At 47.3% G+C, this 26,138-nt stretch overlaps 1 protein-coding gene across 5 annotated transcripts in view; it reads right to left on the bottom strand.

Annotated features, from left to right (window-relative positions):
• KCNJ15 (potassium inwardly rectifying channel subfamily J member 15) overlaps nucleotides 1-26,138 on the bottom strand; it is a 78,763-nt gene that overhangs the window by 7,194 nt on the left and 45,431 nt on the right. Inside the window, exon 1 of one of the 5 annotated variants that reach the window (XM_086675982.1) lies at nucleotides 23,705-23,954. The exons of 2 other annotated variants lie outside the window; for them this stretch is intronic. The gene's annotated coding sequence lies outside the window, so the exon portion shown is untranslated. Of the gene's footprint in view, nucleotides 1-10,719; nucleotides 10,885-23,704; nucleotides 23,955-26,138 lie in introns of those variants that run through there. 2 more of the 5 variants (XM_086675980.1, XM_086675979.1) reach the window with 2 other exon arrangements.

Below are 26,138 nucleotides of genomic sequence, written 5' to 3'. Positions count from 1 at the left end.
TAGGGCCCTAGCGTTCACCTGCCAATCCCTGGTATTCTGGCAAGGTGCCCAGAGTAGACCAGAGGCCGAAGGAATGGTTTAAGAATTAAACCGAAGGCCCAACCACAGCCCTTCCTACAGAATTCCCACCCTGTGGAGGGAGCTCAATAGTAAAACACCCTGGAAAGAGGGGGTTAACTCACCCCCACTGAGGCCCACTCTCAACTGACCAGCAAACAGGGAGGCAGGAAGGGGAAGCGCAGAGGAAGTAAACACCGAGCACTGGGAGGGAAGAGTCTAGAATATTTTTACCGCCTGTGGAAATGCATTATTACTGTTGAGTCACAGAACATCAGAGCCGAAAAGATTGTCAAGCCCAAGGCGTCTGACACACAGTTTTCAAACGAGGAGACCGACCCGGGAGGTCAGAGCGACTGGTCTTCGTCACACAGCTGGCTCACGGTAGAGAAAGAACAAAGTCCAAAGCCTTTAAAAACTAGACCGGAGCCCTTGTCCACACACCACATGTGCCCCTCCAACCTCCAAAGTGTAACGTGACCTGTTCGCACTTCGAAAGGCTCTCTTGCATCCTTCTCTTCTGGATCGCTTCTTCTGAAGGTAGCTGTCTGCAGACCTCCCCACCTTTCTGTCCGTCTTACACGCAGGGGCACCCATATGCCTCCCACTTCCTCTCTGGGCCGCCAGGTGCTGTGAACAGTTACCAGACGTACCCTGTCCTCATGTCAGTGGCCCTCGTTACCGACCCGTACGGCCCTTTGCACGCTCGATTCTCGCTGTGTGTTTGCGGGGCTCGGCAAACGCTCTCTTCATCACTGCCCCTATTGTCACCCGTAACCATCATCTGTGAAGATCCTGTGTCTCCTCCTTTGCACCCATCCATCTGACCCGTATGCTTCACCATTCACGTTTCATCGCGCGCGCCCAACTGACAGCATTGTATTCTGCAGCAGACGTCGTCCTCGAAACTGACTTCGGGGTCCATACACACACTCATTCCACGTAATTTTATGTCACGGACTTAGGTATTTTTCCCCCAGTGGTCCTGCAATCTACCTGGCTTCACTTCTGACGCGTTAAGAAACAACAGCGGTTTCCAAAAGCTAAGGATGGAAAGAGTGATACAAGATATGCTCCCCTAACGTTCCCTCTTCTCATCCCACAAACAGGCAATATTCCATACAAACCATTAGAGTCTTCTTTAGTCTCTGGAAATTGTATATATTTCTCCGGTTGTCATTATCTTGTTCCGACACGTGGGCTGGGAATGTAATCTTAGCAGGGTGATATCTTTATAAAGTGTAGTCCTTGAAACTACTGAACGGAGAGGTCAACATCCCTCTCTACTTCAAGCCAATAACACACACATGGAATGAAGTCATTTATTGCTTATGGTGTGTAGCGTTTGTTTTCTGGAGATAAAGGAAAGAAAAACATATTTTTGAGACAGAACTAGCCAGCGGGCACATTGAAAAAGGTATTTAGTGATATGACGAACTACACTTCCAGTCTTGAAGACGAAACAGTGAGAACGGAGAAAACTAAAGGGAGTTCCCATCACCTCCTCAGAGAGGAGAAAGTGCCAGCAGAGAAAGAGGGTCTTATAAGAATGGGTGATCAGGGGCGCCTGGGTGGCTCGGTCGGTTAAGCGTCCGACTTTGGCTCAGGTCATGATCTCACGGTCCGTGGGTTCGAGCCCCGCGTCGGGCTCTGGGCTGACGGCTCAGAGCCCGGAGCCTGTTTTGGATTCTGTGTCTCCCTCTCTCTGTGCCCCTCCCCTGTTCATGCTCTGTCTCTCTCTGTCTCAAAAATAAATAAATGTTAAAAAAAAATTAAAAAAAAAAAAAAGAATGGGTGATCAAAGAAATCAGCCACAGTGAGCTGGAACACTCTGTCCTATCAGAGAGAAGTCAGTCTATAAATGACCAGAAAGCCACCGACCAAGTAGAAGAAATAGGTATGCATGTAATAAGCACGAAGAGAGTCTGAATAGAGTTAGAAGTGGTCCAACGTGGGAAAGATCCAGATGAATAATAACAAGGGCAATAATAAAATAAAGTTGCAGATAAATTATAGACATCATCATCAACATAGATAACAGTACGGAGCCATGTGCCAGCCATCGTTCTCAGTGTTTTCCACGCGTGTACTTAACCGTCACACCAAGCCCACGAGGCAGGCGCTGTCATTAGTCCCACGAGGAGGAAACTGAGGCACAAAGAGGTTGAGCGACACACCCAAGTTCCCAACAGTTGACATGAGGCAGTAGGGCCCCTGTGAAGCTCCCGTGCCTGCCCTCTCTGCCACCTTGACGAAAGTGCTCCAGCTTTAGCTGCGTCAGAATCACCTGGAGGGGTCAGAGTTTCCGGTTTCAGTAGCTTTGGGATGGAGCCCGAGCATCTGCGCATCCAACAATCTCCCAGGTGACGCTGCTGTTCCAGGAGCGCACAGTTGAAAACGACCACACTGCGATATGCGGGTGGAATGAGAGCGACGGCTTTTCCCTCCTTGATGAAGACCCTTATCCCCTCACTCTCCCTGAACGTTCTAAAATAACACTTGCACACAGGAGCGGAGAACATCAGGCCGTTAGTTTCCAGAGATGTCAAGTCTCCACCGTGCTCGTAGATAAGTGCCGTCCACCTCGTGGGCTGGTGATAAGTACTGATTTTTTAAAGCATGAAGGAATGATTTTCCCCCTCCTACGTAGCCCACCACTGATTCCTTCTAAAAACGTAGCACTCCGTTGAGTCCAACTTTGAGAATTTTCAATTTGTCCGTCCTGATACTTCATTCTGTATTCCCTGGTGGGCAGAAAAAGAGCTGATTTTCAGCCACAGAAAAGCAGCTGATAACAAAACAGGGAGGCAGCAGGGATCCCTCAACCACAACTCAAGTGATGTCGCATACCTTCAAGGGGAATGGGCCCCAAATCAAACCATAACTTCGGATTTCCAGACGAAAACTGCGATTTGAGGGGACCTGACCTTGAGTTCTATCAAGACAGGTTCCTGTTTATAGGAAAAGTTGCTTTGAAAGCTTTCTTGGATATCAAATATTTCCAACAAAACATTTCTTGGATGATCTGTCTCCTCACTATGAATCCAAAATACCTGGATTAAATTTCACTTTAAGGAACCACGGTTTTAACTAGTAAGTAGAAAAAGACATGCTCGACAAGAATGTGCTTGGGGTTCACTGAACTCAAAAGGTTTAAAAATAATTGAAAATAAAATCAGTGAGGCTTGGCTATCCTCTCTTTGGATCCTGTGACTGCGGCCACTCAAATTCATGTGCCGGGACCTTTGGCTTTGGCCTCATGCCATATTCTTCCCCGCTCTCCAAAGCAGCCTGGGACTCGCCGTTCTCAACTCCATCCATGTCAGCTGAGGACACACATGGCTTTTCCCAGGTGGTCTCAGCAATGGTCATGTCTACCGAGAAAGAAGAAGGTGGACAAAGTTGACTCTCAGCAGATTGCAACGGGTGGCTCTTTGGTTCTTATCTGCCCGGGAAATGACTCTTCATTCTGCAAGCCCATTTTTCCCCTCAGGCCCTTGAGAACTGAACACGATTAGGAAGAATGATTGGTCTTTCTCCTCCATAAGAATCTGAAGGATCTGAAGGGCAGTGGCGGTTGAGACTATGGGAAATTTGCACCGAGTTTCCTCTGTCTCGATCTATATTTTGAGGATAAGAACTTGGATCCTAATCGACAAAGCTGTGGTTGACTACTGGTTGTTGTAGCTGATTGTGGCTTCCAGTTATGTGCTGTCCCTTTTGGCTGGGTCCGTCGAGAACGAATCTTTCCCTGGGTCTGTCCCTGGGAGTAGGAAATGGAGACTCCGTTTCCATCCTTTTGTGTCAGATGCGGTCATGTGACTGCATTAGCCAATGGAGTGTGAGCCTCAGTGACTCCTGCCCGAACAGAGGCAGCCAACGGATTCCTGGCAGGGTCTCTGGTGGGTCTCGGATGGGGCTGCTCCTTCTTCTGGAGAATCGGAGAAGGGAGACACCAGTGGCTGAGCTACAGCTACAGCTGAGCCAAGGCTAACTTGCAACAAGGGTGAGAAAAAAAACTCTTGTAGCCTAAGCCACGGGATTCTTGGAACTGATTGTTACTGAAGCAAAGTCTAGTGAAAGCCTGACCACAGGGACACAGCTACTGTAAGTTTTTGTGTCTTAGTATCACAGGAGGAGACAGGATTCAGTAGGCCGAGAGGGAAAGACTAGGACCTGAGGTCCCCGGGGAAAAACACCTGTTTTGGAACAATGCTGGGAGTGTCTGACCACAGCAAGCCCCCTCAGGAGTAAGGTTCCTCTTAAGAATGGAACAGACCCCACCTACTCCCCCTCAGGTTTCCCTCAGGAATTTGACCAAAGACCTAAGTATGGCCATAGACCACCCCTCGTACAATGAGAGCCAATCAGGAATGGACACCCCAGCACCTAGAGCTATCAGGCCAATGAGGGAAGAATCTGAGAAGGAACCAGGGGGAAGAACGGGGGGAGGCTGACCAGAACCTTACAAAACAAGGACCCTGGCCTCTAGTCCTCACACACTTTCGAATGTCGCCTCTCTGCAAAGAGAGCTTTCCTACTATTCTCCTTTCTGATCTTACATTCTAATAAACTTTTGCCCGCTGCTCATTTTGTGGCCGCCTCTTTGTTCTTCAAAGCCTCATGAGGCTTTGAATAATCTGTGATGAGAGACACACGTTATCATTACAGACAGCTTTCATTTGGGAAAGGGACTACTTAAAAGGAACCAGGAACCTTCCAAAGCAATGACAGACAGTACTGTATGCAATCCTTCCCTTTCCCTCATGAAGAAAGTATTTTCTTGATTTTCTAAAGGAGGAAACGAAGCTTAGTTGAAGTAATTGACACGTGTTCACAGAGTTCATTCATGGCGGACCTTGTTGGCAAACTAGACCTGTCTCCAGAGCTATGTTCCCACGTGGCCACTGTGGCCCTCGGTCATCAAATTCAACTCACAAAGAGCATCTCTACTCATGATGAACATTCATGGAGCATAATGGAAGTTCCTGCTCACTACATGTGAGCATCCATTACAGAATACATAGCTATGGTTGATTTATTGCTGACACCCTGTCAGGCCGTATAGAGGTGTCACATATTAATTTGAACTCTGTCTTTGATTCTGAAAGAGGGGCTGCTATTATTTGAGGGTTCCAGGTTAGGAAACTGGGATACAGCACGTGGTTTGCTTGAGCCTGTGCTCCAAGCCTCTCGTCTCTACACCATGACGTCTCTAGCTCCCGTGGGCCTCAGATCACCCAGAGGTCTGGAAACATGGCTGCGTCCCACCCCAAGCTCCTGATTCAACGGGTCTAGAGTGGAACCTGAGAATCTGTATTTCTAATAAGTTGCCAGGTGATGCTGGCCCCACTCCTCTTGAGACTACGCTTTGAGAGCGTGACCTACACTATGCACAGCCTAATGAATTGCATAAAATATGTAGGAAATTCCCAAGCACATAAATTGGGTTGTCTCAAACGTTCGCTGCTTTCAAACAAAGGAATGGGCCCTTTGGTGTAAGAACGAAGAGAAAGTTAGTGGGGTTAAATATACAATTATGGTAGCTGCCCAGTAGAGTTTTCAATCACCAGGAGAAGGGTCCCAGGGGACGGAAGTTCAGGTACATTGTCTTGGGGGAGGGGTGGGAATGAGAATCTGGGGGAAAAGGAAAGCAACTGATTGAGAGTTTCCCCAAAGTCTCCTCCCCGAATGGTGGGTGTCGTTCTGTTTGTGGGCCAAGAATGTCGTGGGCCTAAGGAGGGAACCTAGACTCTATGGTTGAAGAGTTGGAGCTGAAAGTTCTTAGCAGTCTTTTGTTAAGCCTTCCCCCAAGTGTGTGGTGCAGGCGTGCCACAAATAAAGGGATTTGTGCTCAGATAACGAGGGGGAAGTTTTGCCTACCAAACAGCCAAACAGCTCACAATCTCTACCCACTGGAGACGGACCCCTCATGTTTGTGTGTTACAGGGTCTGAGAAGTCCTGCTGAGCTATGCCCGGCATTTCTAGCACAGTCCGAGGAGTGCGGACTCAGTTTAAACCCTACACTTTGTATCTGGGGGAAAACAGGATGGAAGCAAGCAAGGCTTTGTGCCTGTCCATCCATCTTACAGGCAGGTGTCTGCGTTGCCATGAGATCTCTTGCGATGCGCTGTTCACCTCAATGGACACTGAAGACTGGTACTGTAGAAGAGGGTGAATCCGCACCCCCCCCCAAAAGCTGCAGCATCAGTATCACTTGGAAGTTCATTTGAAATATCAATTAAGCGACGAATGGATAAAGAAATTGTGGTTCATATACACAATGGAATACTACTTGGCAACGAGAAAGAATGAAATCCGGCCATTTGTAGCAACGCGGGATGGAACCGGAGGGTGTTATGCTAAGTGAAATCAGTCAGGCCGGGAAAAACAGATACCATATGTTTTCACTCTTATGTGGATCCTGAGAAACTTAACAGAGAACCATGGGGGAAGGGAAGAGGGGGGAAAAAGTTATAAACAGAGAGGGAGGGAAGCAAACCTTAAGAGACTTAAATACTGAGAACAAACTAAGGGTTGTTGGGGGTGGGGGAGAGGGGAAAGTGGGTGATGGGCATTGAGGAGGGCACCTATTGGGATGAGCACTGGGTGTTGTATGGAAACCAATCTGACAATAAATTATATTTAATAAAAAAATAAAAAATAAATGAAATGCCAGTTAAGTTTCACACTTCAGCTGCTGAATCACAATCTCTCAGGCGCTGCCCCCAAAACCTGGGTCTTAAGAAGAATCCAACTTCGCAAAGGATTATATGGCCAGAGCTTGTCAGCAATGGCTTGGTGGATTGACGAGGTCTTTCTTGTGCCCTATTATCCATTGGAAAAGCAACAAGTACTCCTTCAAAGACAAATCCTGCATTTTGCATTGCATGTGAGTGTCTAATGATCCAATTTGCCGCTGTGGTCAAATACTTAGCCTTTTCCCTATGTTTCCATTCCATTATTATTGTTTCAAATTCCATAAGTACTAAAAAAAAAATCCTTTTCCATCTCTAAATGTGGTTTGCATAGTTATACACTTTACCCCTCAATGCAGATTCTTTTTTTTAATTTTTTCTCATTCCATAGAACATCAACCTTTCTCTGTTCGGCAAAAACAAGTTTAAACAGACACAGGGTTCAACAGGAGACTCATTTTCCATGGCAAAGAATCTGAGCACTGGAATAAGGCAGAGGTATCATTTGCAGAATATTTTTGCAAAGACAGTTTAATTTCCAGCCCTTTATTTGTGAAAGAGCTGGCTAACCTAAATAAAACATTATACATCTGTCTGTTGTTACAAGTGACCAACTTAGCTGAACGTTATTACTTAATAACAGCTAACTTTCCTATAGAGTAAGAGAGTGCAGCAGCTAAAAAGCAAATGGAAATTTCCTTTGGTTTACCACCGTTCGTCTCTCCGTGCTCCGACATGTGAAGAACTTGGGTAATAGGCATACGCTCCCCTCTAATCACAGCATGGCTTGGATGTGCATTGTTGTGGAATGACTGGTAAAACAGGAAAATTTATGTCTGGGGGGAAAAAAAAACAACCAACCAAGACGAGTTGTATTGCGTTAGCCTCCCTAACGCACTGCCCCTGGTTTTCTCTTTGGGGAAGAGATTTCTTTAACTCGTGGATTCTCACTATTCTTGTCTGGATGAGCTCAAACGTAACACAGAGAAGGCGGCTCAACAGGGTCCCATTCAGATTTTAGCCAAAGAGAATAGAACGCAGAGCGTTTGGGTTTGTCTGACCGTAACCTGGAACACATTAGAATGAACGCGTCTGCTTTTGCAGACAGTACTCGTAGAGAAACAAATCTTTTATTTGGTGTATTCTGTTTAATAAAACTCAAGCTGAGCATGGCTGGAGCATTAAAAGTGGAAGGAAAAAAAAAATGGGAAGCCAGCCAGGACGGTTCATTTTCCGTAACCTTCATCTCAGCACTGTTCGCAGAGCGCCTCGTTGTTGTTACAATGCATCATTACATAGTTTGCAAAATTTCACGTTGATTTGCCCCTTAACGAGTCTCTCACTCCCTCAGACTCTGGATCCACCACCTTTAACCCCTCCCATTTTCCTTGCCTCACACATATAATATTTTCACTATAATAAAGGCATAGAGATATAAAAAAGCGTATCACGTTATAAATCTACATACCGATTTCAGGCTGCCTTGTTTTTCTGGCTGCACGCTGACTACTTTTTCTTCTGTTTAGAATAAATTTGGAATTGTTGGTCTCTATCAATTGATGATTAATGGCCTCGGGGGTGATTCACCTGGACACAAGAGCGGCATTCTTCTCCTTGTTGTTTTCCACGCACACCATTATCATAATTGGAATCTCGTCCCAGACAAAGGAAATTAGGGCTTTTGCTTGATTTGGAACCTAGTTACTTAACAATGGGATCAGTGTCAAAAGATTTTGAAATTCAGTCTCACTGTCGGCTTAAACTTTGACCACGTTTCTCTGATAGAGAAACTGGATATCACAGGATCTCAGGGGAACACAGTTTATACCCAAATTCTTGGACTGTGGTCAAATGACTTGAAGGAATGGTCATATTTCTGAGCTGTCTGCCTGTTGCAAAGTTGAAAACATAGGAGCTTATGGTGACTGAGTGATAATAAGAAAATCTCAAACTTCAAAATCCCTTTCCATCCAATCAAAGTCTGAGACCCTTGGCAGTTAACTAATCTCCATCAGTAAACAGTATAAGAAGACACTTTCTAACCATCTATAGTTAATTAGCTGGAGGACTATCAGCCCAATTTTGGTGACTTTAGGGGTTGCCAGGTAGAATAGGAGATTCCCGGTCAAAAATGAATTTCAGACAGACCACCAATGATTTTCTACTATAACTATGTCCCATGCAATATTTGATATATACTTACACTAAAATTATTTGTTGTTTATCTGAGATCCATAAATATGTACTATATAGATATAGTACAAAGGAGACCTATTTTTTTTTTTAAATTAATGTTTATTTTTGAGAGAGAGAGAGACAGAGCACGAGCCAGGGAGGGGCAGAGAGAGAAAGACACAGAATCCGAAGCAGGCTCCAGGCTCCGAGCTGCCAGCACAGAGCCTGACACGGTGCTCGAACTCACAGACCGTGAGATCATGATCAGAGGTGAAGCCAGATACTCAACCGACCGAGCCACCCAGGCGCCCCAAGAGACCTATATTTTTATTTTCTGAATCTGGCATCTCTAGGGAAGAACAAATGTATGCTCGTGGGTAGCTCAGAAGGTCGAAAAATGTAAAGACAAGTTTACTGCACAGACGACATTCTTAGAAGAGCAGCCAGTACTGGGAACCCTGCTGACTAATGTGACCATTGTAGGATGACAGAGAGTGGGGTCATTTCATGCCTGGTTCACCAGAAAGTATCAGAAAGTCTAGCTAGCCGGTCTCAGTTTTCATCTTTTAGCTTGGGGGTCCTTAACCACTTCTGCATTAGGATCCTGGTGGTCAAACTGCCTTCCCAGAATGGGTTTACACAGATGAAAATGAAAGAAATATGATTACAGGGGCGCCTGGGTGGCTCGGTCAGTTAGACGCCTGACCCTTGCTTTCGGCTCAGGTCATGATCTCACATTTCATCAACTTGAGCCTCATGTCGGGCTTGACTCTGACAGCACAGAGCCTGCTTGGGATTCTCTCTCTCTTTCTCTCTCTCTTTCTGCCCCTCCCAAGCTTGTTCCCTCTGTCACTCTCAAAAAAGAAATAAATAAACATTAAGAAAAAAAAGAAACATGATTACAAATGACACCGGTGACAGTAAAAGGCACTCATTAAAGCATTCACAAAAACAAAATTGGGCTTCTTTTTCAAGCATTAATTAGTAAGCGCTAATGTTTTGAAAGTGCAGTGAGCAGAAATGGCATTTCGAATCTTGGAAACAACTGTACGTAAAGCGGAAATCCTACGATTCCCCCTGTGACCGAATCCCAGTTGGGGGTAGAAAGGTTGCAAAAAAAGTATACATTTTGCTTACAGGTGATTGAGGGTGAACCGTCCCTCCCCCGCCCCAGCCTAGGCCATGGACACTCTACCCCTGGCCTCCCCAGACTCCATGGACCTGGGTTTAAACCCTGCTGTGCATGAGGCCCCACGTGCTGGTCCTGTGGCAGAAATTAAGCCAATGTATTAAATCCTCCCCGACTGATTTCCCCAGGGACGCCCCTGACCCTTGTTACGGGATTTGCCTCTTCTAGAAGAGTAGCTGGGATACCGAACGACCAGAAGCACAGTCCGTTCCTTATCCGGCGGGACATCACCGCACGGCCCGGGGTTGGCAGCGACCGGAACGATTCGTGTGACGGTCCCCGTGGGGAGACACCCCCTCACCCCTTACTAGGAAGCCACCCTACGGTATCTCCTGACGAGGAAACAAAGGGGGAAATGACAGCTCAGAAACACACAGGAGCCCCTGTCTTCAGAGCCTGACACATTGCATTTCCCAGAATTGTGAAGCTGGATTTTTACAGTAAATCTACTATTCGGGCACATGCAACTTTATGTTACCATGATTTCATCATAACCCTTGCCAGGAAGAAAGAAAGCTTACTCATCCACAGAGTAGCTGTTCTGACAACACTCCGCTTTATAAATCCTCCCTACGGCCGCCAGGATAAGTCTTGTTCACCTTTGCAAAACTAAAGACTCCAGCTCTGCTCTCGCTTCACCTTTCTTCCCTTCAGGATGTGGCCTGGGTGCATCGTGGCCTCTTCCCCTGAGGTCAGTGCCCTCGGGGCTCCTGTCTCCCGCCTGCCACTCCTCCCTGAAGGTTCTCATTCTCCCCTTCGCGGGTTAATTTCCACCTGTTCTTTAAAAGTCACGTTGAACATTACCTCCTCTGGGCTTAAAAAAAAAAAAAAAAAAAAAAAAAAAAAAAAAAAGCCTTTCTTCATAAACAGCATAAAGGTTAAGAGTACAGGGTCCTGCTTCTGTTAATAGTAGCTGTGTGACTTTCGACAGCTTACTTAACCCCTCTGGGCTCAGTTTCTCATGTGCGGAATGGTGACACTGAAAATTCTTACACATGATGGGGCCGTGTGAGGTTATAGTACATAAAGCACCATAGCGTGCTGCCTGCTCACACTAATTATTATTTAAGAGCTATTATCATTAGGTGCTTGCAATAAACAAAATGTACGGAATATGACGTACCAAAAGGAAATTCTGGTTCACACAGACGACAGCGGAGGGTTCTTACTTTGATTATAGCAAGTTATTGGCAATGAATAAAAAACCATTGCTCCCCCCCCCCCCCGCAAACAGCAACCTTTATAGACATACACTTCAAAAACATTTATTTATTTTTTTTTAATTTTTTTTTCAACGTTTATTTATTTTTTGGGACAGAGAGAGACAGAGCATGAACGGGGGAGGGGCAGAGAGAGAGGGAGACACAGAATCGGAAACAGGCTCCAGGCTCTGAGCCATCAGCCCAGAGCCTGATTCGGGGCTCGAACTCACGGACCGCGAGATCGTGACCTGGCTGAAGTCGGACGCTTACCCGACTGCGCCACCCAGGCGCCCCTCAAAAACATTTAAAAGGTGGAAAGTCTGAAGGTATTTCATTACTCGTTCCTTCATCTGAACGCCAAGAGATCACTGAGCACCTGTTATGTGCTAGGCTCGGCACCGGGTGCCGGAGATCCAGCAGGGAATCCGAGACCAGCACGGTTCTTGCTTCCAGGCAGTTGATGATAGAGCAGGGAAGGGAGGGATTAGATAAACCAGGAGAGGAAGGTTTAAAGGTATTTGTGGGAAGCCTTAGGGAGAAATTCAGGAACGGATGGGAGAATCGAACCCGGGCTGTGTCATACATCCTAGTCTGGGGTTCCGGGAAGGCTTCCCTGGTGTTAAGGTGGAGACATAAAGACTGAGGAGCATTCGGCAGGTAGGTAGGTGGGCTTGGAGTGAGAGGAGCATTCTGGCCAGAGGGACACACGGTGTCTGCAAAGGACCCGGGTGGCACGGAGCTTGCACCTTCCAGGGAGTAGGGGACTGGAGCAGAGTCAGGCAGGAGCTCGGGGCAGAGCCACACCTCGCAGGACTTGGGGGCTCCCTGAGGACATCGCCTTCATCCCAGGGGAATGAGAAGCATCTCAGGTTTCAGTCAAGGAAGAGAGGACCACTCCGGCTTTTAAAGTCCCCATGTTTGCCGCAACAGGCAGAATCAGTTGGAAGAGGCTAGCATAGATGCTGGAAGGCTGGAGAGCTGGTGCTTTCGGTAATCCAAGCTATAAATACCGGTGCGTGGACAAGGGCAACGTCGGCCGACTGAGAGGAGCGGGGGGCTCTGAGTTACCTCTTCCAGACAGGGTCAATAGGCACTTGTAACAGGTGGGGGGCAGGGAGCAGGTGAGGTCTCCAAAATGACTCCTGACCTCCGGGCATGAAGATAAGGGGGATGGGATGGGGGGGGGGTGTTAAAATGAACATACTCATTCAGAGGAGGCTGGATCTTCCACCGGAATTTAAAGATCATTCATAGATTCTCAGACACCCGTGCTGTTCAAACACTTGGATGGTATATGTGTGCGGAGCTCACCCCTGGTGACCCAGCCCCTGCAGGGGTGAGGTCTGGGCGAGCGCTCCGGGGTATGGGCAGGACAGACCTAAGCAGAGGTAAGACCTGGGGTCTGGGCTGGTGTTCACAAGAGAGGGCTGGGCAGGAGGGATGCCTTTAATGTTTCATCCTGCAAATGGAATTTGAAACGTATAAGTGGATGAGATTCTCCCGGACACGGAGTGTGGGAGAAGCAGTCCCCGTCTGAGCCTTGGGCAGCCCTGGGGACTGGCAGAGTTGGAGGCATTGGCAAATGAGACCTAGAAGCCACTGGTCCAAGAAAAGTCATCTCACATTTTTAGAGATATGTCAACAGCCCATCTTGTTGCCCATGCAGAGATGAACGGCTTCATAGACGGCTTCAGACAGGTCACTCACCGTGGCTTTTTCTTGTGGAAACTGACAAAGTTACACCCAAAGTTTAAAATCTTTATTTAGGGGCACCTGGGTGGCTCAGTCGGTTAAGCCTCCGACTTTGGCTCAGGTCATGACCTCACAGCTTGTGCGTTCGAGCCCCTCGTCGGGCTCTGTGCTGACGGCTCAGAGCCGGGAGCCCGCTTCGGATTCTGTGTCTCCCTCTCTCTCTGCCCCTCTCCTGCTCGTGCTCTGTCTCTCACTCCTTCCAAAATAAATAAACATTAAATTTGTTTTTTAAACTCTTTATTTCTACTCTTTGACCCAGTGACTTTATGTCTAAGAAGTGCGAATTGGGATTAGGTCCAAGAATATCTTCTGCATTAGTCACAATATTGAAACATTCAGATCAAGCCGCATCACCAAAAAGAAAGAAACGATTTTACATGTATAAAATATGTATAGGCTAAAACAGTGTGCAGTTTTTAAAAACCATGGCAAAACACTAAACGTGTCCCGTTGAAAACAGGAAGCTGATAAAGCTGGACATACAGTGTGTTTGCTCCGTGTCTCCCTCGCTAGGTAAGATTAAAATGGAAATGCAGCTAACGTGTTAATAGCAGTTATCTCTTCAAAGGAGAACAAAATTAGGAGCGTTTGTCAACCAGACTTTCCATTTTATGGAGTTAATCTGAAAATTCAATTTCCCTAGTACAGACCATTCCCAAACATTCCAGGTTTTACTGTAAATGAGAAGTGCTCACTGCGCCCTACCGAGAAACTTTCCACACGCTGTGGTGGCCAAACCATACGAAATAATTTACTTTCAGAGACGTTTAGACTGTACCACCCCGAGGACCCAGTGTTCAGCAAGTGTCCAGGCTTATTATTTCACATCAGTTTCGGGCCTCATTTAATCGACTGGGTGGGAAGAGTTTGCATTCCACCCAACAGGTTTCCTGCCCCACGCCTTTGTTCAGGCGGGTCCCTTTACCCCGAATTCCTTTCCTGTGCCCTATGTCTGGCAAACTCCTATTCATCCCTCAAAGCCCAGCTCGAACGCCACCTCCTTCAGCTTCCAGGGAGAGTTCCCCTTGTTCCTTTCTGCTGCCTTTTGTAAGTCATTCACACCTCACAGTAACACTTACGTGTGGCTGTACTGTTGTGTTTGGGACCCCTCTTTCTCCTTAAACCAGGCTCGGCGAGGGAGTGTTGCATTTAACTTTTTTTTTTATTTGATGTTTATTTATATTTTCAGAGCGAGACAGAGAGACAGAGAGACAGAGCATGAGCGGGGAAGGGGCAGAGAGAGAGGGAGACACAGAATCAGAATCAGGCTCCGGGCTGTGAGCCATCAGCACAGAGCCCGATGCGGGGCTCGAACTCATGAACCGTGAGATCGTGATCTGAGCCGAGATCGGACGCTCAACTGACTGAGCCACCTAGGCACTCCATGGGTGTTTCATTTAACTTTTAACCCCAAGGCCAACACAAGGACTGCCACATGGCAGGGACGTAATGTTGGAGGAAGAGTGGGGTGGCCGAAGATATCATGGAAGTGAACTCCCAGCTGTCCAGACTTAGTATCTGCTGAAGCTCATTTAAAGATATGCCGTCTGATGTTCTGGGTCAGAGGGGAGGCCAGTCCAAGGCCTGGCATGTCAGAGAGAAGAGGGTACAAATATGCCAGTGACCTTGAATCACTGAACTACCAGTGAAGATTTAGACTTGAGTCGTAGCTCAAAGGATAGCCTACAAGATCCTGCCTTAAAGAGAAAATGGGTCTTAGGTTTCTCACGCTGATAAAATTGACAAGCATGAGGGCATAAATATATTCAGTTGAGCCTAACCAATTTCTTTCTATGTGTTTCCTGTTCTGCACACTGGCCATCAGAGGTTGAAGGTTTAAGACACCTTTGAGTGCTAGCTCTCTGTTTGAGTTCTCAGAGCAGGAGTCTCTGACGTTTTGTGCCTCAGGAATCCAAGAGCAAGGACAGAATTGAAGTATTCAAACTGAGTTTGTACTTTATTGTTTTCAACGTTTGTTTATGTGTTGTGCATTTTAAAAAATGTGCATAATATATTAGTACATACTTGTATATGTGTATTAGTATATATATGTACAAAAGTGTATGTGTTGTGCCTATAAGTCCAAAGTGTTCGTGTGTGTGTGTGTGTGTGTGTGTGTGTATGCAGTGGGGGTGGGGGACTGTACATTTTTGAATCGAGTGCTTTATTATTATTTTTTCCTGTTTATTTATTCTTGAGAGAGAGACACAGAGAGACAGAGAGAGAGGTAGACAGAGGACCCAAAGTGGGTTCTGTGCTGACAGCAAAGAGCCCGATGCGGGGCTTGAACTCAGAAAGCAGGAGATCATGAGCTAAACCAAAGTTGGACGCTCAGAACCTCAAGACTGAGCCCCTCAGGCACCCAGAATCCGATGCTGTGGACGAGTGCTTATTAAACCTTCATGTGCAGACAGATGTCTTGGGGATCCTGTTAAAATGCAGATTCTGATTCAGAAGCTGTGTGCTGAGGTCTGAGAATGTGCATTTCCACCAGGCTCCCGGTGACGAGGCCGGCCACTAGCTTTGGTTTGCAATCAGCATTTTGCAACCCGAGTTCCTCATCGGAACTACACAACACAGAACACAGAGCAATCTGAAACGGTTTCAGTGACCCTTTTCTCTCCCATGGTGGCCGTCACCAGCTGATTTCGCTCGCAGAACTCTATGGAGAAGGAAGCTTTACCTCTGGGAGAAAGTTCAAGGTCACTAGCTGACTTCCTTTTTTTTTAAACCCTGCTTATAAATCACCGCGCAGCATCACACGTCAGTCCCGTGGTTAATAATTCTTTTCCAATGTTGGTTCTCCTTTACGAGAAGCAGAGCTAGAAACCAACATTTTGACCACTCCTGATCATCCAGGCTCCCGTGTTAAGCAGAAGAAAGCTCAGTCGGAAGTTTCTTACTAGGAAGGGCTACCTCCGTGCACCCTCACCCTGATGGGAGGCTGGTGTTGAAAGTCAGTGGGTTGCAAACGTTCTTAGTCCAAAGGAAGAGGAGAAAAAGAACCCACCCACATCTGTAGCGCTCAGTGAAGATTTGTCAGTGAAAACACACGTGCACAGACGCACACGATATTGACACAACGATTCTCTTAATTCACAGAGTCTACCCGGCCATTCACGTTCGCGTGAGTTTTCAAATATCTGTGTCTTCTCGGCTGCGGGGCTGGTATCCAAGTATTTCCATTCCCTGCGGAAAAGTGACTGTGTGATTGAATTGGAACAGTGCTTCCTCCGAATCTAGGCCCACATCCCACACAAACACAATGCAACCCACAGGATTCAGACTCCGTGCCTGAGATCACGTGTTCAGGATTAGCGAGGACAGTGGCGTGGACGAAGGAGAAGTCCTAAAGGGCCATTCCATTGGCCGTTTGACATGAGTTGGCCCCCAAATGACATCTGGTTGGCCAATTCTTTTTTTTTTTTTAATTTTTTTTTTCAACATTTATTTATTTTTGGACAGAGAGAGACAGAGCATGAACGGGGGAGGGGCAGAGAGAGAGGGAGACACAGAATCGGAAACAGGCTCCAGGCTCCGAGCAATCAGCCCAGAGCCTGACGCGGGGCTCGAACTCCCGGACCGCGAGATCGTGACCTGGCTGAAGTCGGACGCTTAACCGACTGCGCCACCCAGGCGCCCCAAGGTTGGCCAATTCTTAATGTTCTATCTTGGATCTGTCTTCAGCCCTGATTTCAGTCAAGAGATCCTGGTTTCAGAGGGTGGAATTGGGAGCCAGACCCTGGCTGCAAACGTTGGGCAATGCCCTTTTGTCTTTCCTGCATGCCATCTCTTGTTTATGTTTGATCGTAGGTAAATAAACCTCATGGAACAAGAAAGGCCAAATTACTGTCTTCGGGTGGTGAGGACAAAAGGTTCAGCTGAGAAGAATGTCTTGCATCACACAGCCTCGAGGACCCCCGGTTTACATCAATATCCCTTGAAGCTGCCCCTCCCCTTCTCAGCCCCACTGCCTTGGCTTAGAGGCACATACTTTCTTTCTTCGGTGACCCCAGGAGGCTCATAACCAGGTGCCTGTCCCCAGTGGCCATCCGTGTGAGGCCTTCCCCACGGTGCAGCCTTGCCGATCTCCTGAAATCTCTCCTCCACTGCCCAGCTCAGCGGCCCCGGTTATCTACAAACCAAGGCCTGATCCCTTGACCTTATGACCATGGCGTGTGAGTCCTGTAGGAGCCGCCCCTCCTACCCCTGCCTCGGTGCCAGCTTTTCCGCGGCCTGTGCAAGCCATGCCGAATGACTCACGGTTGCCCAAATGGGTTGGTCCTCTGTTGACTGATTCCATACCTTCAAACATGCCAGGCCATCTACTAGAAAGCTCTCTCCCTTTCTTCACTCACTTCCTCCTGTCTACCTTTGAGACCTTGCTCATTCTGGGGATGTGCTTCCCTTGTTCTCACAGGTTAGGCGCTTTCCCTACCTGCCCCCTTGTCCCTGTGCTTCTGTCTCTCGGAATATTTATCTCAGTGTGGTGGAACTGTTGGTGGACTTCTGAATATCTAATTGCAGTAACAATGATCAGATTAACAACAGCCATTAGCCGAGAGCATACACATGGCCAGAACTGTGTTGACAGCTCGTATTCCTGAACTCCAAACTTCAGAGTCACTCTGGCAAAACTCTGGTAAAAATAAGGGTCTCGGATGAGTCAGACAGTTCGCCTGAGGCCACACAACTGGCCAGTAGTGGTGACAATATTTAGATCCTGGACTGACTCAAATTCCAGCTCGTGCATCACCCTCCATTGCCTCCTGTTGGAACATAAGCTCTCATACCTTATGTTGCGTGTGCCAATGTCGAGGTTCCAACAGGCCCTTAATGTTTATGAATGAATGAATGGGTGAATGAACAGAAGCAGAGGCATTTTGGAGTCTTCCGGTGCTGAGAAAAGCAGCCATGGGTCTCAAAATGAATGCTCCCATATATTGGTGTATTGATGAGCGAAGCGGAGGAAGAGTACTTTGCCTCGGTCCACTCACTGCTGAAAGACTCAGGGGGGACCATGCCTATGAAGCCAGTGTTCCCTGCAGGGTCATGGTGCTTTCCTGCACTTGCCTGAAGCTGCTGCAATGCCTCTCTTCTTTCTTTCTATGAGTGACTCCGCGGCCACCCAAGCCTGATGCCCGTCCGCCTCTCTCTCCCACTTCCTTTACAATTACAACACATCATCTTCGGTTCTGCCTTCAGCTAAGTCTTGTTTCCATCCCCTGCCTCTCTGCCCTTTCAAGGCTCTACCCTGCTCACTGTCTCTGACCTCCTTTCGGCCTCTCTTTACTCTGACTCCCCTTTAGAGCCACTCTCCCTTTCAAAAATGATGACGTGTCTATGTCCGTCCCCTGAGACAGCCCTCAACCTGGTTTTCATGTCTTACGTGATATAAGGTCTAAACTTTTTACCCAATGTCCGAGTTTTCTAGGTGAGACCCCCTGGCTGCCATTTTGGGCACATCTCTGGACGTTCACTCCATCATCCATGCTTCAGTGATGGCGAAATGCACTTCTCCGCACACTGCGTGCTGCCCCACATCTTTCTACCTGCCTTTGCTCCCAGTGTGTCCACTACCTGAAAGGCCCATGTTAGCACAGATCCCCCAGCCGAAACCCTGTGATTCCCCTGCTAACTCCTCCCACCGCAGGTTCATTTAAGACCTGCCTCTCCTTTACCGCTATAAGGTATAGTACACTCACTTCAGTATCATGACTTTCTCTGAATGTATCTGTCTCCCCTTCTGGAAGGTGAGTTCTCTGAGAGCAGAGATTGGGCCATGTTCATCTCTGTAGCCACAGAAACACAGTCCCTGGCATATAGTAGGTGCTCCAAAAAAAAAAAACAACAAAAACTTTTGATGACTCATCCTCAGGACTCTACATGAGTCAATAGATTAATAACCAATCCATAAATTAAAGGATGAATGAAGGTCAAAGACATGGCCTAAAACATATGAATGGTTTCAACATACTTATCATTACATGTGAAGCTTTCTAAATTCTTTCTTTGAAGGGACTTACAGTCACGTATTGTCCTATCTCTGCGAGAAGTGAGTTTCCACTGTGCTACAGTTCACCGGGTTAAGGAATGCTTCCTTTGGTCTGTCCTGACTCAGACGCTCCCGGAAGCTGGGAGCTTCCTCCGTTGATGACCCTCACTTGGTGATTCACTGATGTCCTCAAAGAGTACATACACAGATGTTCAGATACGGCTCTTCTCCCCAAGGATGGCTTGCTTTTTTCGGGAATGATTAATCATACCTGTAGTTGCTTGAAGCACCGGAGCTTTCCACTAAAGAAGTCTAATTACGTTCGCATGTGCTTTGTTTCCTTCCTTGTTTACCCCGCTCCCCGTACACACACATACACAAAATCAGCCTAGAAACTGTGGCAGAATCCTATTTGTCTTTATTCACTTGGTGGCCTTTTTCGCAGCTTTCTCGACAACATCTTTCAAAATCCCAAGGATTTCACTGGAAGATCATGGTTAAGGTCAGAAGGAAAGGAGGGAAGGCTCATGAATCCACACGGCGGGTAGGGATTTCTTCCAATCTCTCCCCTCGCCCTCCAGTCCTTCCCTCCACCCATCAGACCATCTCATTTGATTCCCAGGATTTACTTACTAAAATCAAAGGGACTAAGCCTTATTTTGAGCAGCCCATCACCGCCTTCTCAGTCGTGAGAAATGGGACCTAGTTTCTAATGCTATTTCTATTACCATTTCGTAAAATATGCAATGAATGATTGAGGAAAACTAAAACCACACATAGCCTAGGATTAAAAATGGTGCCATGGCCTTCAAACTCCAGTGGGACAACCCCTCGCTCTGGGTCATTATTTCCTAGAAGCTGTGAGGATTCCTCAGTGTCTCCTAATCACCAATATATCATTCACTCTCACTCACTCACTCACTTATTCAGAAAGTAATTGACACTATTATAAGAAAAATACGGTCTTATGCCTGGTCCTGGTCCTCAAGTTTTACCATCTAATAGAGGAGATGACATATACATGAATTGTTATAACACCAGGCAGAGTAGGATCCTTTCCGGCTAACTCTTAGGGGCATGTAAAAACTCCTATAATACAACTTATGATGTTTATTGGTTCATGTGTTTCTCCCATCCCACAAGTCTGCAAGCTACATAAATACAAGGACTGTGTCTCATTCTAATGCTCTGTATTGTCCTGATCTAACAGTGTCTTCCCAGCTGACGTGAACGAATGTACTATATAGAAACATAGGGAAAACGTCCAAGAAAGGATCGATTCTTTCCAACTGGAAGAATTACAGAAGTCTTTGTGCATTTTCTGTAGGAAGAGGAAATAGGAGAAAGGGAATTGTCTGTGAGGGGAACTTCCCAGGCAAAAGAAAAAAGGATGATGTGGTGGCAAAATACTTTCTTGAGTAGGTTCATTTGATTGGACCATAGGTTGTATCAATAATTCCAACTGTGGCTGCATATAAGAAACATATGGAGAAGTTTTTAAATGTCTTAATCCCTTGGCTTCTCCACACATCAGCTGAATCAGAATCTCTCATCGGGGGGAGGAAAGGAGAGACGTATTATTAGGAGCCTGAGTTTCGGTACTTTTTCAAAATTTCCCGTTTGCTTCTAATGTGTCCTGATGGTTGAGAATCACTGTGGTGCCTTAAGAGATTAAATATGAGGATGGATTAAAAGCTCAAGTGGAAATAAATTTGATCTGTCAACAGGTAAAAAGAAGCCAGGCTCATGTAGCAAGACAGATTGAGATGAAGAGAGTAGAGAGAGAGAGATGAGATAAGATGCCGTTAATGCAATAAAAATAAAGCAATACACGAGCTCCAGGGCATCACCACCTTGGCTTACCAACAGGTAACACTCACACACCTGTTAGATGTGAGGTGGCGGCAGGGGAACAGGAGCTGCCTTGTCCCTGGATGAAGAAGAAGGCTTGAACGACAGAGTATTGAAGGCAACGCCGTGAGATTGGCCCTCCTCGTTTGCTTTGCAGCGTTCTTCTCTAGGAAGTAAATTTGGGGCTGGTGATGAAGATTTGGGAATCGCCGCCTGGGAGCAGATGTGAACCGCATGAGTCAATGAGATCTGTACCAAGGAAAAATACCAACGGCAGAAGGAAGCTGAGGGCTGAAGCTAGGAGACGGGCCACATTGGGGAGGACTGGAGGACTTTCCGGAAATGCAGCTGGGCAAGAGCAGCCAGAGGGTTGGGCAACCGTGTAGCTCATCAGAGCGGACAACCAGGGAAATGAGATTTCAGGAAATAGGACATGATCTAGGAGTCGAAGATTTGAGGGTGGACAGGAGGCACGGCCACTCCCAGGGGTGAGTCCTGGAAAGGAGGGGGGACCCCTGTTTCCCTAAGAAAGAAGGGAAAGAGGAAAGGTTACACCCACTGCTCATGTACTTATTGAGCACCTACTATTTTCCGGACTCTTTCAAACACTGGGGACACCACGGTACAAGCAGATGCTTGTTCTCATGAGGCTTCTGTTCCAGCTGAGGGGGAGGGGAAGGAAGGTAGGAAACGTTATGGGAAAATACTGAGCAGTGGAAGATGAACGCTGCTGAACTGTGCCCTTGGTCCAGGGAACGGACTAAGTATGGTCCTCTGGGGAAATGTGAGCAGGGCGGAAAGATGTGGAAGAAACTGGGGCTAGCTCTCGAGAAGCCAGGAGACGAGACGAGAGAGGAAGGAGTCTCAACAGCCGCAGGACCCGGTCTCTTGGCTACACCTGCTATGACTTCGCAGATGTCGATGCTGAGCACCCGGGAGCCCCGGCTGAGTACGGAAGAGGAGAGGTGCCCGGAGCCGGGGACCAGCGAGGCCTCAGCGGTAAAAGGTGACCGGGACTTGGGATTACAAATACCACGGTAGAAACATAAACATCGAAAACCCGCAGAATGTAAATTCTCAAGGTCACGGCGCGCTCATCGGCTCGTGGAATCCATACGGTAATTGAGCACATTAAGAAGCCTACTAACTCTGCTATTGAGTTTTAGAAGGGCTATAATTTAGTATCGCCAGCTATCAATTAGGCCTGTTTTCCTCATCTGTAAAATGAAAGGGTTGGGCGAAATGGCCTCCAAGCTCTCTCCGGCATGGGCAGCCGGTGAACAGCAGAGAAAACGCGAAAACCTGAAACTCGGTTTACTTCTTTAACGTGTACATTGAATGTGTGACTCTCGTGTCAGCTGCACAGCTAACACGGCTCTGGGCTGACTAGGCCCTTGGTCTCCAGGACCATCGTGGTTTTAAAGATTAATCGCCCTGTGAACATACACAGCCTAAGGTCTGCTGGGAGAAATCTCAGGTGTCACGGGTAATTGACAAGTTGTTGATAGGACATTGGAACAGATTGACAAGAAAATTCTTAGAGACCAAGGGGTTCTAGTTATTTGCAAGCTGGGGAAATTGATTTGTCAATATCGGGGAAAAGGGGGAGACGCTGGTTAAAAGATGCCAAGGAAGGAAAGAAGGAAGGAAGGAAGGAAGGAAGAAAAGAAAGAAAAGGAAGGAATGGAAAGGAAGGGAAGGGAAGAAGCTTTGCAAATATTAGAATGAATAGGTAGGTATATGAAATAGAGTTATACACATATGAGTCATCTCTCAGAGCTAAGATGAATTTACAGCAGTCTATGTAGGATCTTTCTCACTCCCAAAAATTGTGACTTAGAGTTAACCAGGCCTTAAGCAGATCCTAAAAGCCTAAGGTAAAATGCTATCAATTGGGCAGTCGGTAAGGATAACTAGACTACTAGCTAGCTATCATCACTTAATATTTTAATTTTTTTTTTCAACGTTTTTATTTATTTTTGGGACAGAGAGAGACAGAGCATGAACGGGGGAGGGGCAGAGAGAGAGGGAGACACAGAATCGGAAACAGGCTCCAAGCCTGATGCGGGGCTCGAACTCACGGACCGCGAGATCGTGACCTGGCTGAAGTCGGACGCTTAACCGACTGCGCCACCCAGGCGCCCCATCACTTAATATTTTAAATACCTTCCCCCTCTTCACAAGCCATGCGGTTTGTGGATAATACAATACACGATATTGGAAGAAGTAAGCCTCCGTATGTGCTTGTTCAAACAGCTGCATTTGTTAGACACCTTGCCATTGAAATCAAGGTCTTTAAGGCTCAAACATCAGTGCTAATGCTGCAAGTTATTTATTTGTGAATTTAATCTGAATTAAGAGCTAATTGCTATTTTTAGAGGCATGCCTGTTCTTTACTAATAGTTGTATACCCAAAGCCTTCGTTCAGGAAAATAAACTGGGGCTTCAGTCTCTACAGCACAGGGTACAAGTATTCATCACTCTTTTTCCTCACGAGGTTAAATACTGTCTTTTATTTGCGGTCCCATAGCGTAGTGCCTACTCACATTTAAGCACTAGAAGTTTCAAACACGGGAGTTTTCTTCAAATCAGTAAGATACATATTAGTTGAAATGAAAAAGAGTGGAGAGTAGGGGAAAAAAAAAATCATGCCTGAGGTCACGATGAATCATTTTGGTCGGACCTTCCAGAAATTCCCTAGTCTTTTGAGGTTTGGATGTTTTATTTTTCCCTTCCCTCCGTGGCACCCTGGGTGGCCAGCGGGAAGCACTCTGGGGGCCTTACCTTGAGTCCAGGTGCTGGCACCCAGCTCAATCGAAGGTCCTGGAGATCTGGGGCAGTGACCAGGGGGCCTGGTTCTGCAGGAAGGACCTGGGACCGGGTGTGCAGTCCAACCTTGGGCCGCATGCTCACGGGATGGCCAAAGCTGGGTAATGGAGCCTTCCTCACCCACTTCCATGGTGGATGAACAGCAGAGCCTTTGGCCCACGAGAAATTCCAGCCCGGGACTTTGGACTTTATGGGTGAACGACAGCCTCCTTGCAAAAAAAGAAAAAAAGGTACTTGTATCTGACCTGGCTCCAGATTCTTTTATATGCTGTTTGACAGTAGAAACTGCCAAGCAGAACGACCGCCTGGAAGGAGGCACAGCATTTTCTCATGCTTCATGGGTGCTGGGGACGCTAGCAATTCTCCCTCTCGCCTGGATTCTCTCCCACGGGGCTCTGGAGCCGTGGGAGGTTATCTGATCAAGAATCACATTTCAATCACTCTCAAAGCTGTCGCGGGCCTCACACTCTCGGTCACGGGCCCGATTGCGGTGCTCGGTCACAGGTTGCGTGGTTGGTTTTCAAGACACCAAGCTACTGGGGCACCTCGGTCAGTTAAGCGTCTGACTTCAGCTCAGGTCCTGATCTTGTGGTTTGTGAGTTCGAGCCCCGCGTTGGGCTCTGTGCTGACAGCTCAGAGCCTGGAGCCTGCTTCAGAGTCTGTGTCTCCCTCACTCCCTGCCCCTCCCCCAATCTCTCTCTCTCTCTCTCTCTCTCTCTCTGTCTCAAAAATAAATAAACATTAAAATGCCAAGCTACCAAGCAGCCCCTTGTGGTGGAGAATTATTGTCAACAGATGAGAACACACTAGAAATTTCCCGTGACTTTGGATGGCTCTCATGTGCCATCATTTTCGATGACCTCCGTATGCATTTCTCCAGATGTTTCTTCTCTGCCAGTCTGTTCCCATAATGACCTCTGGACAGGATGTGGAGTACCTGTCCGGAATAATAACGACGAGGCCTGCAGCCAGGTTGTGGACAGTTGTATCGGGGAAGCATTCTAGTGCACAGGCTCACTGCTTCCTGACTAGAAAATACTGACATGGTGTTCAGCTCAGTCCTCAGAACATTCTTTATAGGACCATCCCTGGGAATGACAGTGTTCAGGGAAGGAACTATTAACAAATGTCAACAGTTTAGGGACAGCAGGGATTGTTTTCCTGTGATCAACCTGTCTTCTCTCTGTCTCTCTCTCTGTCTCTCTCCCCACCCCACACACACACCCTGGTCCAATTTACAGTTTTTGGCCAAATCGGATGAATCATCACATATTCAGTCAATATTATTCCATGCTCAGCTTTGTCTCGAGCATTTTGGTGATAGAGATGCAACATGAAATAGTGAAAAAATATGGGGTTGGAGCCAGACAGACTTGGGTTCAAATGTCAGGTCTTCTGATATGACAGTGGGGGGAGAGGGGAGGCCCTTAAAGCCTGGAAACTTGTGCCAAGCTCAGGAGGGACTCATCCCGAGGACAAAGGGAGATGCCCTGTGGAAAGTACTTGGGAAAGTGACCTTGGACAAGTATTCAGTCTCCCTGATTGTCAGATTCCTCCTTTCAAAAAAGGGGCGCCTGGGTGGCTCAGTCAGTAGAGTGTCAGACTCTTGATTTCGGCTCAGGTCATGGCCCCAGGCTCATGGGATCGAGCCCTGTATTTGACTCTGTGCTTAATGTAGAGCCTGCTGAAAAGTCTCTCTCTTTTCCTTTGCCCCTCTCCCCTGCTCACACTCTCTAAATAAATAAATAAATAAATAAATAAATAAATAAATAAGGGAGATAATAAGGCTCACCTCGCATTAGGATCACAAACAGCCAGCTGAATGCACCCAACACAGGGTGCAAAGCAGGACCCTGAGAAGCATGGCTGGCTGCCACTCGGTCAAGGGTGAGAGGCCCCCAGCCATCAGGGGCTTGTCATCTGATTGGGGTGGGAGGCAGCACCTGTGCCCAACAAACAGTCACTCGGGGACCCAACATATGAAAAGGGCTTCATTGCCCAGAGACATTCTGGGTTGGGTTCAGCCCAGAGAGAAGGAAATTCAGGGAGTCCAGAAGTGATGAGGCCCCTGTGGAAGGGACAACCGAGCCTCGTGGGCCTTGAAGGGAGGGTGTTGAAGGCGGATAACAAGACCGGAAGCGTAAAGAAAGAACGGCGGCCTTGGGGAAAGAGGCCACACCGGCAAAGCCAACAAGGTGAGGTTGAATGCTGAGCAACGAACAGAGGGCCTGGGTGAGGAGGGGAGCTTGGGAAACGGAGGTCAAGTGACAGTGTTGGCGATAAGCAGGTCGGCTAACGGACGCCCTGGTCTGCGCTCGTGACCGTCCGATTCCGGAAATCTGGGTAAGATGGCTGTCAACCGCACACGTCCCCAAGTCCTAGGGACACC

This window comes from Puma concolor, chromosome C2 (genome assembly GCF_028749965.1).
Source record: "Puma concolor isolate L17-30 chromosome C2, mPumCon1.1.hap2, whole genome shotgun sequence".
NCBI lineage: Eukaryota > Metazoa > Chordata > Mammalia > Carnivora > Felidae > Puma > Puma concolor.
The sequence above is the reverse complement of the archived record's forward strand: the minus strand, read 5'-3'. Positions and strand labels throughout refer to the sequence as shown.